Source organism: Dendropsophus ebraccatus, chromosome 4 (assembly GCF_027789765.1).
Source record: "Dendropsophus ebraccatus isolate aDenEbr1 chromosome 4, aDenEbr1.pat, whole genome shotgun sequence".
In the NCBI taxonomy this organism is placed as follows: domain Eukaryota; kingdom Metazoa; phylum Chordata; class Amphibia; order Anura; family Hylidae; genus Dendropsophus; species Dendropsophus ebraccatus.
The window spans coordinates 118461679-118479905 of NC_091457.1; the positions used below are offsets into that span (position 1 = coordinate 118461679).

Genomic DNA, 18227 nt, shown 5'->3' on the forward strand with positions numbered 1-18227 from the left:
TAACCAATGTTTAGGTACATTGCATATGAAGATCCCAAAATGTTTAAAAATAATTAAACGTTACAGGGGTTATCCAGTGAAAATCTTTTTCTTTCAAATCAACTGGTTGCAGAAAGTTATATAGATTTGTAATTTACTCCTTTTTAAAATCTCAAGTCTTCCAGTACTTATCAGCTATTGTATGTCCTGCAGGAAATTGTGTTTTCTTTCCAGTTTGACACAGTGCTCTCTGCTGCCACCTCTGTCCAAGACAGGAACTGTCCAGAACAGCAGCAAATTCCCATAGAAAGCCTCTCCTTCTCTGGACAGAGGTGGCAGCAGAGAGCACTGTGTCAGACTGACAAAAAGGAGACTTTCTGGGTGCAAGTCTTTATATTTAGGCCATACTTTTGCCTATGTTCATGCTTAATTTTTCGATGAAGAAAAAATGTTTAAAACCAATAATAATTTTAGTGCACACTGTGTTTGCCAGTTTATTAGCAAGAATTACACCAGAATTTTAGTGATTTACAAAAGGAAATCTGCCCCTAAGGGAAACATCTCTGTCTGTCCTATGTAATCTAATTATAAAAATTATAAATAAATACATTAATAAAATTCTCAGAGAAACAAGACCATTCCACTTTCCCCACCAGTAATTCTCTGTAGGATCCTGGTGGAGCTCGGAGCTCAGGTTCATTAGGAATAGAAGAACTTTTTTTCACAATAAGCCAGAGGCCCCAGATACATAACAAGAGCCACATTATGCACATAATTATAACCCTTGTGTGTGGAATCAGTCCCCGGATGGAAATGACCCGGGGCAAAAAAAAACATCAAAAAACAAACATGACAAAAACAAATGTGTTTAGTGGCTGAAGGAGATTTCATTCCTGGAGTTTTAGTTCCAAGGTACTTGGAAAAGCTGAGAGAAATAAGAGTCAGCCATGTCACCCTAGGGAAAAGGCATTCCCCACTGTACGATTAACAGTCTCCTTCTTCTAAATAAGGTGTTTTGCCAAGGAAGGTTTTTTTTCCATGTAGAGTTATTACAAACAATCTCTATAAATTAATGATTCTAATATTTAGCTGAGAATTTATTAAAGGGGACCCGTCACTTTTCCTGGCGTGTCTGTCTGCAATTCAGAGGAACAAGCGAGCGCCGACCTGTCAGCTCAGTGCTCACTTGTTCCTTGTTCCCCACTCACTGACGGCTTTATTACATGCGCCGATAGTAGACGGAAAAGTAGGGGGGGGGCTGCCCTGGCAATCGTTAAATCGTCCGGGCAGCCCATAGAAGATCCCATTATGGCAGCAGATTGTTCCTAGGCTGATTGTTTGTGTTTCAGCCTGTTGAAAGACAACGATCGGCCAACATCGTGCATATCGGCTGATCGCTGTCTTCTATTACACAAAGCGATTATTATCCGTGACGGCCAATATCGGTCGCTAATCGCTTCATGTAATAGGACCTTTACTCTCCCTTCTGGGAGGGGTTCTGGTCTGATTTATTAAAATCGCCAATCGTTTTTTTAGGCTCTTGAATGAGTCAATGACTTTAAGGCAGCTACATTCAGAGCTGCTCTGCATATTTTCCCCAAAACTCTACTGGAGCAAGTATGGCCTTGAAAGGGAACTCTTTAAAATCAACTGGGGCTAGAAAACTATACAGATTTCTAATTTACTTCTATTTAAAGGGGAACTATCAGCAGGTTAATGCAAACGAACGAAGGAGGCGGTGGGCGGACCGAGCGGGGTGCCCTGTGGTGCTGAGAAATGCCCACAGTGCTCCTAACGGGCACATTTGCATATTTACTCAGCACAAAAACGGAAGAACCAACTGAAAAAGGAAGCACAGCCGCACAAACATCAGGTACGGAGCTGCAGGGGGATATCAGCCAGTTAGATTGCATGAACCTGCTGATAGCTTCCCTTTAAAATCTCCAGTCTTCCAGTACTTATCAGCTGCTGTATGTCCTGCAGAGAGTGGTGTATTCTTTCCACTCTGACACACTGCTTTCAACTGCCACCTCTGTCCTCGTCAGGAACTGTCCAAAGCAGTAGAAGTTTTCTATGGGGATTTGCTACTGCAGTAGACAAGTCCTGACATGGACCGAGGTGGCAGCAAAGAATACACCACTTCCTGCAGGACATACAGCAGCTGATAGGGACTAGAAGACTGGAAATTTTTATATTGAAGTAAATTACAAATCTATATAACTTTCTGATGGTGACTATGACAACTGGAGGCCTCACAGTGGCCTCCAGTGTGATAACTACGGAAGCTGATCAGGCTCTGCCCTAATACAGTAACCTGATAGGGATAAAACACTGCAGTGAAGAACTGCAAAACGGGTTAACAAACGGAAGAAAGAAGCAGTAGTCAAAATAAAAATACATTAATAAACATCATGGACATCAGCCAAAACATGTTTTATGCCCCTGGATAACCTTTTTAACAGGACTCACATACTAAACCGACAACTCCCACTGCTGCTATGGAAGAGGTCAGAGCGGCAAAATTCTGTGCTCACTTCTTGATATATCTTTATACTGGTGTGAACTATATTTTTATGTATAAATCGTATGTAGTAAGCTCCATAGCATCACCCATGGGTGGCGGGAAATACATAAATTAAAATTAATAGCACCGACTCTTGGTTTACCTGTCCAGGTATTGCCAAACGCCGATCCCAGCTCCAAAGTACACCAAGGTATCTAGATGACGGATTAATCCAAAAAGAATCTGCAGCACTCCATCATGTTCACATCACAGACTGCTGCGGATCCTTTTTGAATTTATGGATTCGGGGACCACTGGTCAAGGTTGATGCTGCCTGCACCCCCTCTTTTTTGCGAATAGAGTGCTGCTCTTCTTGTTTTGTATCAGATAGATAGATAGATAGATAGATAGTGTCGGTTATAGCCTTTCCATACTGGAATTGCTAAGTAGATTATTAATAATGTGATAACTCTTCGTCCTATTGAATTCTTTGCACTTTTCCATCCACGGCATTCTCATTGTTCTGGTCTCTTCAGTAGCTATCTCCTTACACTATTTCCATTCTCACTCACCTCCGCCATTGTCTTAACAAGCCAAACAATTAAGAACCTAGGCTTTTGATTTCACCTATTTTTGATGAACGAGTGTAAGCCCACGAGACAAGAGCTGTGTAGTGTGTTATCATGTGATCTGCCCTCACCCTGACACTCCCCGGGCTCCGGAGGTATCACACAGTGTGTTAGCCTTGATGCCCTGGTGCCAGGTTACATGGCGGCATGCGCGCTCTCACTGTGTCACTTAATGCAGAGCCTCAGACCTCTTGGCTCCATGGGGGATAACTGGATAAGATTTAAAACCCAAAAGGAAAAGGTTCATCTTTTAGCAGGAGATCAATAGTATCATATGCACTGGCGAGACAATTGCAGGAGTCGCTGCTCTGAAGGCTCCCACAGACCACACTATTAATATGAACCTCAGTGCAGGACACAAAGACTTCTATGCATAGTGGTGAAACAATAACAGCAGGCACTGGAGCGACTCAAGGGGACACACACACAAGCCTCAAATATGAGTTCATGATAAATGTTTATTACTGTGCTAAAATATGAGGAATTCTATGTTTGGACTGCACATAAGATCCCCTTCCCTTATGGAATGTCCCAAAGTCTCTAGAAAAAACAAAGGTGGAGTAAGCTATCCATACTGTTTTTTTGCCAAACAAATCACACGCCGCTTTACAGCAAATTGCAGCAGTTTTCAGCCATATGGTTTTGTTGCTCAGGATCCCTTATTCATCTCAATGGCCACCATGAAATACTACATTTACTTTATATTGGCTCCTACACCACAAATGGCTGCTGTGGGGTCCCTGGGCCAAAATCAGCTGTTTGCTGGGGGTTTTGAGAATGGCACCTGTGGTGATCAGCTGTACCCTGGTGGGCACTTTTTGAAGGGGATTTTCTGTGAAGAGACAATTGCTTTAAAGGGCATGTCCTTCTTTATAACTAATTTTGACTAAAGTCTGATCCTGTACTTTTTCTACACCCTGCTTTTTGCATACATAACATGCAGACTCAAGTGTGATTACCGGTGGCTGAATGCAGCCCAAAGGCTGCCTGGGAAACACTGATACACCAGGATACAAGTAAGTATAGCTTTGTTTTACAGCATGATAACTAGGGATGAGCAAATTTACAGTAGTAACGAAGCAAAGCTCTTTGTTAGGATTGACCATCAGCTTGTCAGACTGCTGGCTTTGAAGTTTGTCCTGCTCTGCTCCAGGTGCCGGGAAAGCGGGATCCAGTCCAGACTGGATCCAACTTTTCCTGACACCTGAGGAGGAGCGGCACAGACTTTTAAGCCAGCAGCCTGACAAGCTGATGGTCAATCCTAACAAAGAGCTTTGCTTTGTTACTACTGTAAATTTGCTCATCCCTAGTTATCATGTTGTAAAACAAAGCTATACTTACTTGTATCCAGGTCCAGCCTCCCGAAGGCAGATTTTTAGTCTTGTTCTGGTTTAAAAAAAAGACTAAACACATGAAGTTTATGCCAGTACAGAGTGTCACGGCTCAATGCGGCCGTCAATCACATGACTGCCTCCTCTGTGAGTGCAGATGACGTAGATGGCGTAGATGACGTAGCGGTACATTCGCTTTAAATGAATGAACTGAGCAGGAAAGCCAGCCCCCTTGTCACAGGCACAGAGAGCGGGCAGAAGGAGATGTCTAGGAGCTGTGACTTTGTGATGGCTTTGGAGTCAGGACATAGGCAGTGTTCAGACATAAGTAAGTTTTACTAGCAACCTCAAAAGGCCAGAACAGCTGATGTTTCCCTCCAAATGACTCCGTATAACAGAGAACATAGGGATTAATCCCTCTTAACATGTCCCTTTCGGTGAATATAATTTGACAAGAAAAAATCCCCCCGTTCCACATATTTAGAAGGATTTTACAGTCCTATTTGTTCAGGTGATCGCTCATCTCCACCTCACATTATCCTTTTTAGTGGAACGAATCAAACACAGACAACTTTAATGTAATTACACGGTAACATTTCCTAAGGAGGTGTGTGCCGGCTGCTAATAACGGTATAATTCACGCATCTTCCTTTGGCGACAATTGTCACTTTTGCAGGCTAATTTCCTGGGAGATTATACCAGGGACATAACTTACTGTCCAACATGAGATATACCATTATCTGCAAACCTGATAGACAAGTGATATATAAGGATTTGGGTCCTCACTAATTTTAATACCCAGCACGGTTCGTGTCACTTTAAGCCTTAAAGAGGTCCTCTACTTTTTTAAAGAGAGCAGCAAAAACTAATGACAACGAAGCAGATTACAACAATGAATTACTGCAGACGTTCCTCTGATACTGAGGACACCACGCACAGGGAAGTAGCCCAATACTTCAGCCAACTAGTCACTGGTCACACCTAGACTATGTATGGATGACAGAAACAGAGCTACTTGATATCAGGGGAATAGCTGTATTATCCAATGTAATATATCACCGTCATCAGCTTCTCTGTCACTAGTTCATACTCCGTAGACAGAACAGCATAAACCTAGCGGCAGGTTCCCTATAATCTCATATACAGCCTTTAGATATGGACACCAATTCCTTTTTTTCTTCTTCTTCTATTCACTAACAGCAAGTAGAACACTTGAAAATAGTGAGGAATTATAATACAACATTGCAGAACGTCCAATGATCATACTGCCAAGACCTCTACTTGCTGTCAGTGGTTGTGGGCAGACCTACAGACCTAATACAGAGGAGGGTTGACCTCAGTTGTGTCCAGCGTAGGTAATCTTCTATACGCTAAACACATCAGCAGCCCAATTCCCTCTCCTGTCCTGATAGTTTGTTACAATGTATCAGTGCAGGTTACTCTGGAAACCAGATTGGAGTAGCCGATGACGTATGGAGAATCTTCTTTTTTTTTCTCTCCATTGTGTCATTCCTCCTGTAAAAATTAATATTGTATTAAGAAACTGGTAACCCAATATTCCTATTCCCCTTGTCAGTAGGGTGCTTCATTACACACAATACCAGCACTGACTAGACAGTGTGAAGCAGCACACTAAATGTATTCAGAGATTTCCAGGAGGAAAAACAGAGGACCAGAACAATTTAGAGTTCTTAATAAAGATGCCCTAGCATTGTTCCTTCATGGGAAATGCAAGTATTTACTAAAACAGATATATCCAGGTATGAGACAGGTCCTTTTTAAAGATAAGAAAAAAGTTTAACACAAACAGCGCCATTCTTGACCACAGGCAGCATGTGGTATTGCACCCCTGACATCAAAAGGTGTGAGCTGGAATACTAGACAATATCTATAGACAAACTGTTGTTTCTAACTTCAAACAACCCCCTTTAAATTGAGTACAATGGGTTTAGTCAGATGTCTACAGACACTTTGCTACATTAGCAATGACTACTGTAATACTCCCCCCTATAGACAGTATTGTGGATTTAAACAGAAAGGGGAACCTCTATATTTAAAAAAAATTGTGTAGCATTTTTAGGTCTGATATACATTAGAAAGACCAAAATTCATAAAGAAAACTTTTATTGTAAACGGCTATAACGCCAAGCACAATTCGACATTCCGTCACTAGATGGCGACCCTTCCCTTTCCATTGGAGTGGAAGCAAGACAGATAACACTTTAATATGCTAAAAAGCAACTTCTGCCTGATTACTGATCAAAAAATTAAAATGTGCTCGGCGAGAACACAACGTGACAGTGTTGAAAATGAACAATATGTCAGGCTGCAGTTAAATTCCTCTCTAATGTATACCAAATGGACACTCACTTCTGTTGTAGCATCAATGAGCAAGTCATTTGAATGTAGCAAACAGTGCGGTGGATTGATGACATTTTCATTAAGCATTCCCTTAGAAAGTGTTTGCTGAAAAACAACAAAGAAATCAGACAGCCACAAATAACTCTATAAAAAGCGCAGAAAAATACAAGACATGACCCCTTAGCGGAGGAGAAATTAGCCAGACACGCTGGGGTGATGTGGGGTGTTAATGGAACACGGTATTAAAATGCATTAAACTTATGGTGTATTAAGAGGAGCTAAAAGTCTGAAAATATAATAAGCTAATAATAATAAACCTGCCTTATGTATTGGGTTATAGCGGTATCCTCATCTTATAAAGTGATGGCATGTCTATAAGCGAACATTGGCACATTTGTCATTGATTTATATAAGTTATCATTTGTCAGTGTAATTTCAATATTGTCAGCCATTGTCAATGCACAGAACATAATATGTATAACAGAACTGCAAAAAAAATCACTATAATGGTCACCTATATTCAGTTATGGCTGACTCCCTATGTAACTGCTTGTAGTCTTGAAGTGTCAATGTACTTGCTTGTAGTCCTAGCACGCCTTATAGTCAGAGTATTACTTGTAGATCAAACCACAGCAGTCAGGATTTTTTCTTAACTTTTTTTTTTAATTTACACTTCCAGCACTCACCGAACCTACTGGGCAAACCGGACACTGACAGCTGTATGGGCGACCAAGTATATATACCCTATAGAAATTATACCGAATGAAGCACAACTAAGACTTGCTTTAAAAAGAAGACCTGCCATATGTTGGTTTGATACCATAACAAGGGCCGCAGATAGGGAGCCATCAGTGCTCAGTCATCTGGCCTCAGACAGAACACACAAAATAATTTTAATTTAAAAAAATATATATATTTTTAATGTAATAGAGTACAGATTGTAGATCCACTTCAGTGTGTGGTGACTACGTTACTGTCTCTCATACTGAAAGTGTATAAAATGAGTATGAAGGAAAACAAATTCTAAGGAAAAGAATAATTTTTCAATGCACACATGTCTTTGGCTCCTAATTTTATTGAATTAATGCCAGGTCACACTGCGAATAGTATTTCTAGACAAGGGATGGGGAACCTTCAGCCCTCCAGCTGTTGTAAAGCTACAATTCCCATCATGCCTGGACAGCCAAAGCTAAAGCTTTGACTGTCCAGGCATGATGGGAATTGTAGTTTTGCAACAGCTTGAGGGCCATAGGTTCCCCATCCCTGTTCTAGACCAAGACGACATCACACGTCATTGTTATTGGTTTTAGACATTGATTTTTATGGATCAGAAATGTACATTTTGATCGTAGGCCGGTTTAACATGAGTGTGTTGCATGTGTATTTCTGCATTTTAATTATGGACATAAGTCATGGGGTGAATGTGGTCAGGCAGGGGCTTGCGGCTGTGATAGATGTATAAATACATCTGTAACACACCTGTATGAAACCAGCCTTAGACTGGGTTCACACTATATAAAAACAACCGTATTTCATAACAACGGAATTTATTTGTGAGTTAATAGATGTTGTTTACACTACAGCAATCGTTTTTACATAGTGTGAACATAGCCTTAGGGAGATAAGGTAAGGTTATACTCCACCCCATCAAGAAATATATATAAAGAAAAGGAAAAAACATCGGCAACATTCTACCCTCGTTTGCTGCATGTGATTCCCTTGTTGTAGACAGCTGGAATAGTTGTGCATTGGTGGTCACAGGAATAACATATCATTACCAAAACTAGGTCAATGTCAGTTCAAGGAACACTCCAGGTACACAACTGATACATATTATACCTAGTACAGGGCAGGACTCGCTTACACCTGATGTGTTCCTTTACGGGTAAATTCAAATATTTGTTTCTAAAATTTCTGCTAATGTCCTTCCTGAAATTTCCCCATTCAGATAAATGTAACGGATTTTAATAGGCAGAAACTTCTGCAAGAAATCTGCAATGTGTGAACTCCCTCTTAGCGCTACATCACTTTTACTTGACAGCTTGGTTAGCTCCTCATAACAGGTACTTGCACTGTGCAAAGCTATAAGAAAAACTGGATTTTACACCAGCAAAAAGGGAGAAATTGATCAAATTTGATGTATGAAAAATGTACAGAATTCTGGTAACTTTGGACACAAGTGATTTCAAGCTACCGACTTACAAATATAATGAGTAAACCCAGTTAAAATGATCCTGTCACAGATACAGCTGAACAGACTATTCATGGCTGGTGGGGTGGAGAGAAGTTGCCAGGGATGGCCCAGATGACTTGTAGTTCGGGCATCATCACAATTTCCCTTTAAGGTAAATTCACACGGACGGATCCGCAGCGGATTTTACGCTGCAAATTTGCAGCAAAATCCGCTGCGGATCCTATGACGATTATTTTCAATGAGGATACATAATCGCAATGGGATTTACAGCCCGCTGGGAGTATGTATGTGACAGCACCATTAAAGGAGACCTGTCACCCCCCGTGCCGGGGTGACAGGCTCCCGACCCCCGTTACAGTCCCCCATACTCACCTGATCCCGCCGGTTCCCGCTTCCTGATCCAGTCGGGTCACGGAGATATGAGCGCCCGAAGCCCAGCGCGCGTGCTCACAGGAGAGTCCGACGCTCATAGAGAATGAATGGGGAGTCTGATGCTCCATTGTTCTCTATGGGCATCAGACTCTCCTGTGAGCGCGCGCGCTGGGCTTCGGGCGCTCATATCTTTGTGACCCGACCGGATCAGGAAGCGGGACCAGGTGAGTGTAGGGGGCTGTAACGGGGGGGTCGGGAGCCTATCACCCCCCCACGGGGGGTGACAGGTCCTCTTTAACCCCCCCGCCGGAGCATACTTTACCTCCTCCCTGCTCCGGCTTGCTTCGGAGGCTCCCGGCGTCTTCACGTTCCGTTCAGCCAATCAGTGGCTGCAGCAGGGCAGGGCACTGATTGGCTGAGCGGGACGTCAAGCCGAGAACCCCCGAAGCAAGCCGGAGCGGGAAGAAGGTAAAGTATGCTCCGACTGGCAGGGGGTTAATGGCGCTTCCACGCACATACTCCCAGCGGGATGTAAATCCCGCTGCGATTATGTATCCTCACTGAAAGTAATCGACATAGGATCTGCAGCGGATTTTGCGGAGAATTTGCAGCGTAAAATCTGCTGCGGATCTGTCTGTGTGAATTTACCCTTAAGGGATTATCCAGTGATAGAATAACAGGGCCACTTTTTTTCCAGAGACAACACGACTCCTGTCTACAGTTCAGGTGGAGTTTGCAATTAACTTTATTCACTTCAATGGAACAAAAGTAGCAAAATCTACACTCAACTACACCCAAATTGGACACAGGAGTGGTACTGTCTCTGGATGAAAGTGGTCATGTTTTTCTAATGCTGGATAACCCCTTTAAAGACTACCCCTTCAGCCTGCACGAAGTCTTGTCTACTGTGCAGTGCTCACTCTTAGCACTGGTATGGAAATGAATAGCCTAATGGGTGGTCTGACCACTAGAAGCTCTCCACCATCAGCAGGGGGCACTGTGATACCTCTGTGCCTGTCCTGCATAGAGATCCTGAATGCAGTCCTAGTTAAATAAGGATTAACTATTTCCTATGTGGCTTCTACCTGTCTGTCAGCCTAGATCTGTGCCTGTTTGGGTATAGGGATTTATTAATCAAGGCAGGGAGAGGACCAGAGTGATGGCTCGTGGTTCAGGCAGCATGAAATGAGTTATAGGGTTATGAATGAGATTTATCAAACATGGTGTAAAGTGAAACTGGCTCAGTTGCCCCTAGCAACCAATCAGATTCCGCTTTTCTTTCCTCACAGACTCTTTGGAAAATGAAATATGGAATCTGATTGGTTGCTAGGGGCAACTGAGCCAGTTTCACTTCACACCATGTTTGATAAATCTCCTCTTTCATACCCTATTACACATACTGTCCACCTACTTTTGGACTAATATATATAAAATTATTCCTTTTGGAATCTGCTCCAGGTGCCGGGAAAAGCTGGATCTAGTTCTGGGGAAAGTGGGAGAAGTTTCCTAGCACTGGATCCAGCTTTTCCAGGCACCCGGGGAGGAGCAGCACTGAGTTTAACCTCTCTTGTCTGCAATTGCTGACAACACTTTGTGCATGCGTAGTGGTCTGCAATTCACAGAGCGGTACATTATAGAGAGTGACCCCTTCCACGATTGCACGTCCTGTATTTATACACACATAGAAACTTAAGAATCCTAAATTTGTCTGATATGTAAATGAGGCCTAAGGCTAAAGAACATTCAGGGAGAAAGTCCAAAATATACTGTGGATATTCTGTGCCAGAAACAGGTGCCTGATTATCAATCTTTCTGGATTATCAGATATTTATATAGAGAGGTGTAGGGTAAGGGCCCCTTTACACGGGCTGATTATTGGCAAAGAGAGTTGCTAGAAATGGTCATTTGGATGATAATCGGCCCATGTAAAATTATCAGCATCACCAAAGAGCAGCTGATCGCATCTTTTGAGCGGGCCTATAAATCGTGTTTACTGTCTGTGCATCTCCCTGTGTACCTCACTGATTGGCGATTGTTTGCTTCCATAGACAGCCCCATGTAAGGCCGGGTGAAAGGACCCTCAATCTCCTCTCTAATGTGGTGTTAGAGAGTCACAATGGACGTGGCATTATTGTACTCCTGCTTAATTTAGTACTGATGTTCTGACATGGATCAAAATCAATGGGGGTTGTGGTGTTACAGCAAATGTAGTCAGCGGCTGGAGAATGCTGCTTAAGGGCAGGTTCACACTATGAAATTCTCGCGGACAATGTCCGTGGAATTCCGTCAGCTGTCCGCCCGCACATCTGGGCGCATTTCCGCCGGCCCCATAGACACCATTCTATGGGCCGGCGTATTCCGCTATACGCTGAAAGAAGTGTCATGTCACTTCTTTTAGCGGATCGCGGAATACGCCGGCCCATAGAATGGTGTCTATGGAGTCGGCGGAAAAGCGCGTGCCCGTGCGGGCGGACAGCTGACGGAATTCTGCGGACATTGTCCGCGAGAATTCGGTAGTGTGAACCCGCCCTATGGGTGCTAACACACACGACAGATGCACAGTGTATTTATTTCTGTGAGATTCTCGCAACATAATACGCAGCGATATTGGTGTCCACTGTTTTCTATGGAAAAGTAAACTTGGTGCGGATTCTCGACTGATTTTCTACATAAGCACGTGCGACTTGCAGGCACAAAAATCGCATTAAGGCAACCTGCGAGTTTCCGGCGTATTTACTGAGATAAATACGCTGCGCATCTGTCGTGCGTGTTAGCACTAGAGATGAGCGAACCGGGTTCGGGTTCGAGTCGATCCGAACCCTAACGTTCGGTATTTGATTAGCGGTGGCTGCTGAAGTTGGATAAAGCTCTAAGGTTGTCTGGAAAACATGGATACAGCCAATGACTATATCCATGATTTCCACATAGCCTTAGGGCTTTATCCAACTTCAGCAGCCACCGCTAATCAAATGCCGAACGTTCGGGTTCGGATCGACTCACCTCGAGCATGCTCATCTCTAGTTACCACCCTAAACTAAAACAGAATACTACTTTAAAGGGTTGTCCAAATAAAAGGAAAAAAAAATCTCAAATAAGAACTTTGTATCAGGGTTCAGGCAGGCACAAAAATTTAAGAAATTATACTCTCCTACCCCCATTCCCTGCCTCGTCCATCCGGATGCCCAGTCCAAGCTGAGCAACACTTTTGTTTTCGAATCACAGGAAACACTCACTGAACCTATCACAGGCCGAGGCTGGTCCTGCATGTCAAAACAAAGGAGGAAGCTCAGCCTAGACCTGGCCGACAGGATAGGGCAGTAGGGGATCAGGGTGCTGAGTATCAACTTTTATTTTTGCTGTAGCTCAAGTCCAGATACAAAAGCTCAAAGTTGTCAATGTGTAAGAAACAAAAACTTGTGTAAAATACCCCCAGCAATCAGACCTAGCTCAGCTTACATTTAGTCAGAGCTCGTGAAGATATGAAAGCTGGGCCCATGATATCATTTGGTCAGACAACTCCCTTAAACGTTATTGCCTTTATTAATTTATTAATCTTAGCTGTGTGTGTGTGTATATATATATATATATATATATATATATATATATATATATATCCACAGACATGGTGGATGTTCCTTAAAGGGTGAGGCTGTAATTAAAATAAAATGCTGAATAATCCTCCCAGAATAGAAGTGCAGCGATCTGTAATAACAAGAGAATTTCACTGCTATTTATGGTAAAGACCATATTATTATTATTTATGTATACACCGCCATTCCCTAATGTGTGTGCACTAACAGTTTATTCTTAGTAAATGACATACATATGCAGCAGCGTTGAGTTTTTCATTTGAGACAGTATTAAATATCCACGGCTGCATGATCTTTGCTTGATGTAGCAGAGCTGAGTTTATCAGACACAGGAGCACTGAGATGCACTGTTTTTCCACAGTATCTTTCCTTAGAGCAGGAGTAGGGGACCTTGGCTCTCCAGCTGTTGCAAAACTACAACTCCCATCACGCCTGGACAGCCAAAGCTAAAGCTTTGGCTGTCCAGGCATGATGGGTGTTGTAATTTTGCAACAGCTGGACAGCCAGGGTTCCCTACCCCTGCCTTAGAGAGTAGTAATAACAAACAATAAAAAAATACAGATAATCTAAAATTGTCAGACATAGCAGAGTTGAGTTTGTTATTTAGCACAGTTCATTGCAATACCGGTGGTTTTCCACAGGACTATAGGTAACACCACTGTATCATCTTTACGTGGAGAGACTAGCTGTGTTCTGTAAAAGGTGTAGCAGAAGTTTTGGTCATATCCAGCAGAGCTGTAATCGTCATCTTGTGCAGCACATCACATTAGTACACTCTCATAGTTCTGTAGGGAAAATTAGAGCATCATCTTTATGTGGGGAGTATGATGCACAATAACAAATGTAGCAGAGCAGAGTTTGTTTTCTTGGCACAACTCAAAGCGACACCAATTATTTCCCATGGCACAGGATGAAAATTATAATAATGCACTATGGCACAGCTAGGTTTATGAGATATAGCAGAGCTGAGACTGTTAGATGTAACTGAGATGACTTTGTTATATGGCACAATTTATTATTATGGTATTATAAACATGATGTATTATCTTAATTAAACAACTAGTTTAGCTCTGCTACATCTCTATACCACAAGAGTAGTGGTCGCAATTCTCTCGTCTGGATTTCATTGGTTCTGTAAATTGTGACCTGAAGTGAGAAAGTAAAATCCACAGAAGTAAAGGCCAGGGGACCCCACAATGAGAGGGGCTGACAAGGGAATCCCTTGGGTTTTCACTGCACAATCCGGAGGGGGACGAGGGGTGTTGTCCTGCGAATGAACTTTCACCTTCCGAACTCTGCTCTCTCTTTACTGGTGACTTGAAAGAAAAGGGGGAATGGTGTTAAAATAGAAAGAGAACAGACGGGAGGGGAGGGGGCTGCTCCCCAGTGTCACTACCACTTCTCCTGTGACCCCCTCCCCTGGGTGCACAGACCCACAAGTAAGATTTGTGAGGGTTCAAGCAAAAAGCATCACCTCTACTATGAAGCCAACACTCAGGCTGGGTTAATGGAATTAGATGGGGGGCACTTACATTATGTGTAAAATAACTCATAAAAGTGATACAATAAAATGACCATGTGATCAAGGCGAAGCCATGGTGTGAATCACATAACTACCTCAATTGTCATATAGGCAACCTGGCCTGGCAAAGGCTCAGCTGCTGCAGAACCTCTTGGATGTAACAACTCTATAATTTCATTGCAATTGTTAGGCCTGCCTCACGCACACACACACACACACACACACACACACTGTTGCAGCATGCATTTTTCATAGGCATTTTTTATTATTAGGTAACATTTAAAACATAAGTTTTTTTTCTAGCGTTTACAGACTTGAGTCCTGTAGGGAAAACTATGGGGAAAAAAACACACCATAACCAGAGCATGCTGAATGTACCCTGCAAACAAAAGCTGTATGTATAAAGACTTTTCAATCCTTTTCTATCAGCTTTAAAGTATTTGATAACCCCCCCGCCCCCCTCCCCCCCAAATAAATATATATACAAAACACTTTGTGTGAATTAAGCTGAATATATAAGATTTTGCAGCTTAATGTCCCCTATAAGATCTGTAATGCATCCGTCCTGCAGCAGCTTCTTTGGGAAGGATTCATTTTGAACTATTGGAAATAAATGCAAAATATCCTTAGCATACCTGACTGGCAAGAGGTTCTGCAGCAGCAAGGTTACCAGAGATTCTCAAGGTACCTTCTGAAATAATGCAGTTACACATAGTATTTACTCAAATTGTACAACAAGAGGTTCTGCAGCAGCCAAGCTTCTTGAGGAACTTTTACTACTAAAGTTTTGTGGAGTTTTCGGCTGCTATACAACTTCTTAACCTAAGTGAATGCAAATGCTTTGGAACGTCTTCAGCTGCTACGAACACACATAGAGACAAAGTAAATGCAAAATATACTCAGTATATTTTTTCTGGTCTGCAGCAGCAAGTTTATCAGAGACTCTGGAGGTACCTGCGGAGATAACACAATTCTCAACCACTAAGGTTTGGCAAAGTTTTCAGCCGCTACAGAACTTCTGTGCCTAGGTTATTGCAACAAACAATACACAACATACAGCAATGGCAAAGCATAGTATATGTGTACCACAAGAGGTTCTGCAGTAGCAGGGCTCCTTAGAATATTTCCATAGTTCTCAGCTGCTACAGAACTTCTTTGCTGAAGCAAAAGCAATCAAGAACACACAACATAGAGCAAAGCGTGGCATATCCGTATGGCAAGAAGTTCTGCAGCAGCTGAGTTTGCATAGCCTCTCATTAAACCTGCTGGTTTACGTCTGCTGTAGAATGTAGACGTCAATCAGTCAAGTAACACAAACAGAACATACATTTATACACTAACTGCAAGCTGCCATTAACATCTGAAGAAGTTCTGCAGCAGCAGAGAATCTCCACTTCCACTCCACACACACAAACACCACCACCACCACCACCACCACCACATACACACAAAAGCAGACTTAGTGCACTTGTCATATCTACAATGCAAGGGGTTCTGCAGCAGCAGCAGCAGCAGATCTGGCAGACCCCCCCCCCCACACACACACTCACACACACTCACAGATACAATGTATAATGCATAGTAACTAAATTAGAATAACTTCAAACAATGCAATTAATTAGGGTAGAAAATTGCAAAGAATCCTTGGAAAATCCGCCTGGCAAGAGGTTCTGCAGCAGCTGAGGGCCCCCGGAGGATGAGCACTAGAGTTAGAGCAAGCCTTTCACACAGCACAATCCCTGGCTTGAGCACAACCCCTGTTCCCAGCTCCCCTGCCAGTCTGGTGCTGAGCCTTCCTCCATACCCCCTCCCTCCTCCTCCTCCTCCTCCCCCCCTCTCTTCTGCTTTTCCCCCTTTTTTTCCTCCTTGCTCCAATCTCCTTCTTTTTGTGCCTTTTCCCCCTTGCATGCTCCCTCTCTCTCTGCTTGGCTTCTGTGTCTTGTTTACCCAGCAGGTGGATGTGACGTCAGGGACTCAACACAGCAAAAAATAACAACATCTAAATCCGCCAGTCCAGCGTGGGCACCACTAGCAAAGTGGAAAGGAAAGGGAGAGAGAGAGAGAGAGAGAGAGGAGGAGGAGGAGGGGGGGCAAGAAAATAGTGCCTGATCCAAGAGCCCCACAGCCTGCAAGAAGAAAAGAAGAAGGAGGAGGAGGGGGGAGCAAATAAACAAGAACAACAAGAGTGCAAAGAGGGGGTCGGGTGGGGGCAGGAGAAGAGGGACTGCAGCCCGCGAGCACTGGAGGGAGGCGAGCGGCCGGCTGCTACTGCTGCGCCTTTGGAGAGGGGCCCCCGGTGCGCTTCATCCATCAGAGCGCACAGGAGTGAGTGCGTCCTGCCAGCAGCAGCAGCAGCCCCGAGCAGCGGAGTAATCTATTGTTATTTATTGTGTGGCTGTTGCATGCTGTACTGGGATCGCATGTGCATTTAAAAGGAAAGAAAATAAATGTACACACACACACTGACACTGAATGACAGGGTGCCTGGAGAGCGCAGCTGCCGGTGCGGGTGAGTCTTGGGCGGCTTTGGCTGCACTTTCCAAGCTGCTCTTGCCCTATTGTCTTATTGCATTTCCTCACTTTCTTCTTCTGCAAGTTTTTTTTTTTTTTGCTCTTCTCTTCCCTTCCATCTTCTTCCACCCATAGCCCCCTCCTTATATCCTCTTTTGCTGTCATGCACCAGGCTGCTCCTAAAAGTAACTGTTACCACTTAAAAAGTAACTTTTCTTACTCTTTTGCCCCAATTTCTTAAGTCAATGTTGTTGCCCTCCAACTACTTGAAAAGTATCCTTCTTAAAGGGATGCCATTGTTACATTTGTTGTGGAAGAAGACTGAATGGGATTGCTAAGTTTGCCCCCTAAGGAGTGCTGGAGTAGTGGGGGATTGGTTCGCAAGGTGCAGGATTTTCAGGCAACTGGATGTGCAACTATTGAGAGGAGCATGGCATAGCTGTCCAGGCAGATGGGATGGAGGATTCATTCACCAGGGATGGAGGATTCATTCGCCAGGTTGAGGATGTGTGATGAGCAACTTCTTAAACTTTTCTTAAAAGTATCAGTGCCATGGTGCTATTTACTGGTGTTACTGTATAGTTACCACTGATGTTAGTTAACCTGGACATGGTTAGGCTTCATAAAGAATAAAGTGAATGGCACTGGTCTACCAGGTTTGGGACATGTAATAGACTGGGCGCCTTGGCATCTTGTAGAATCAGTGGTGGATTATTTTTTTTTAAGTTCTAAAGTTGGCAAAATCTATTTGACTCACAAGTTTCAAGAGATGAAGTGAATGTGGTGGAGAAATTTTAGGTGTGGAAAAGTAGGCAGATGTAATGCTCTACAACTGTCTGACTTTTTAGTAACTTTCCTCTATTGAATGTGGAAGGGTAACTATTTAGTATTTTAGGATGGATATATTTTCTATTTACTTCAAAGCAGCAAAACAGGTTTCTTAACTATTTTGTAGCCTGTCTTCTACTAAAGAAAAAGTTGTAAGAGTATCAGAGAAGTTTTTGAGTTCCCCCTTTAAGAAACCCATACATTCCATAGGAACTACTACCCACCCCTTGGTTTCTTAGTACTCACCTTTGTTGATGTGGTTGTCCATGCAGGGGTATTTGTGGTGTGTATTACCCCTTTTTGGTGGTAGCTGGGACTCCGGATCCATCCCTGCCTAGAATAGCTCAGGTTACAGATGATCAGAAGGAATGGGAAACTCCAAATTAATATTCTGTTCAAGGGCTTCT

General features: G+C 43.1%; 1 protein-coding gene across 10 annotated transcripts in view; it reads left to right on the top strand.

The window, feature by feature from the left end:
- Nucleotides 1-16701: 16701 nt before the first annotated feature.
- The window catches only part of FOXP1 (forkhead box P1), a 576401-nt gene continuing 574875 nt past the window's right edge, over nt 16702-18227 (top strand). For 8 of the 10 annotated variants that reach the window (XM_069966877.1, XM_069966876.1, XM_069966887.1 and 5 more), the window contains exon 1: nt 16702-16990. The gene's annotated coding sequence lies outside the window, so the exon portion shown is untranslated. Of the gene's footprint in view, nt 16991-17181; nt 17199-18227 lie in introns of those variants that run through there. The other 2 variants (XM_069966878.1, XM_069966879.1) reach the window with 2 other exon arrangements.